Source organism: Pteropus vampyrus, unplaced genomic scaffold (assembly GCF_000151845.1).
Source record: "Pteropus vampyrus isolate Shadow unplaced genomic scaffold, Pvam_2.0 Scaffold278, whole genome shotgun sequence".
NCBI lineage: Eukaryota > Metazoa > Chordata > Mammalia > Chiroptera > Pteropodidae > Pteropus > Pteropus vampyrus.
Genome location: NW_011889059.1, coordinates 1,456,373 through 1,458,396, shown reverse-complemented (window position 1 = coordinate 1,458,396; position 2,024 = coordinate 1,456,373).

Here is a 2,024-nt window from a genome sequence, read left to right as displayed (position 1 = left end):
GACTCCCAAAGGCATTAATTTTAAAACTATACTGGAGTAATTACCATTATAGTTATGTTAGAGGTTAACATTTGTGTTATTTCCTCTTGTTGCCTGGCTTTACAGAATGTCATGCACCACTGCTTTTATTAAATCCAGGTAATAGAGGAAATAACAGTGTTATTAACCTCTAACACTGATGAAAAATTAGTCTTAAGTAAAACATGGTTTAAAATCAGAGCAATTGTGTTAGTCTGGCTGGTTCCCCGACAAAGCACAGTAAGGCTTTGTGCACTCGTCGTGTCCATATTTATTATTATAAAAGTAAAAACAAAGTATAATATGAAATAAATCTCTGGAGGAATAGGGATTAGATTTTAACACATACTCTACTTTTATTAATAAATGTTATAGGTTTTCATGACATTACACAAATAAATACTGATTTTTAAAAGTACCACTTTTCTATGATTGGAAAAAGAATGAGTTTGATAACTTGACTTCTTTCACAGACAAGCACTTAGAAGTTTATTATATAATTGACCCCATCGAAGTCTCCAATGGGATGCTTCTAAACATAAATATTTTTAAAGTAGGTATTACTGTAAAAACATTCTCTTTTCCATGTTTGTTTACATTTAAAATATTAATTTTAAAAGTGACTTTTGATATTTAGGCATAGAGATATCTTGTCTCCCTGGTTATACAATATATACCCATGGATTTATGGGGATTGTTATTCTCTTGGAGACCATGAAGTAACTGTCTCAAGTAATTTTATTATTTTTAGATACATGGGCAAATATAGACTTAATAAGTAAAGCTGAGAATTGATTATAGGAAAATAGTCTGTGCAGAAGAGTTTATTAGTTGATTAGGTATAACTCTAAATGTAATTTATATATTTGATTCATAACTGTTAAAGGAGCTAACGTCTATCAAGTCAAGCATATACGTATCTAAGTAAATTTTTTTTTATTGTTCGATTTTTAATTAAATCTTTCTGCCTAACATTTATTAATGAATTGCCACATTATTTGAAGGTAATTTTTCTCTTGTGGGATAAAACATATTTTTAATTGTAAGCATATTGTTTTCTAACCTACTCAATGCATTTGCTACCATTTTAACACTAATAAAGTATTAAGAGATTTCTTTTTGATCTATAATTTTTAGTTTAAATATAAACTTAAGATAGTCGACTAGGATTGGTATCACCATTGAGAGAGAAGGTTTCGTTTTGCGCATTTACTCGAAGGATTATGTGGCAGAACATTAATCTATCTGAGAGCGATTTTGTGAATTTAGTGAAATCATACATATGAAAGTGTTTCTAACATATAAATGTGAAATATTATTCACATGATTTACTGTGGAAAATATATGTTAACCATAGTATTCATCGCATTTCTAGAGTATATATTTACCTAAAAGAAAAAAATAATAAAGGGAAGTAAACGCACGCCCTAAGTTAAGGCTCGGTAACCCGTTCCCCTTGCAAACTAACGACCACTTCAGTGGTTAATTGAATATTTCTAGGCCAATAAATTACCCTTCAGCATTACTGATCCGGAGCTTAGCATCCCAAACAAGCCCGCCCTTCATGAATTCCGGCTCCAGCAAAGGCAGGAGGCGGCCTCCGGCGCGTCCCGAGGACGCAGGATGCTTTCATCCCGATCCTGCACACACCAGCGCGCTGCATCCCCCGCTTAGGGAGGCCTTTGTGCGCGGAGCATGTGGCTGTTTAGATGCCCAGCAGGGCATCCAGAGGCTTCGAGAGAAGGAAGAATTATTGGGAGCGATCTGCATTCCTTCGAGGGCGACGCCGAGCCTCTCACAGCTGATTTATGGCTATTCTCGCTCTGTCGAAGCCGAACTTGGTGTCAAAAAGTCCTTTCCTGCTTGCGGGTCCCCAGGCGGCGTTCTGCCGCGCGCCCTCTGCCCCAGTTCCTCCGCGCTCCGGGCCTCTGGTCGCAAAGATCGCTTGCAATTTGCTTAAAAATAGGGGGCTGCGGAGATCAGCCTGGGAAAGGCCTTTCCTCTCC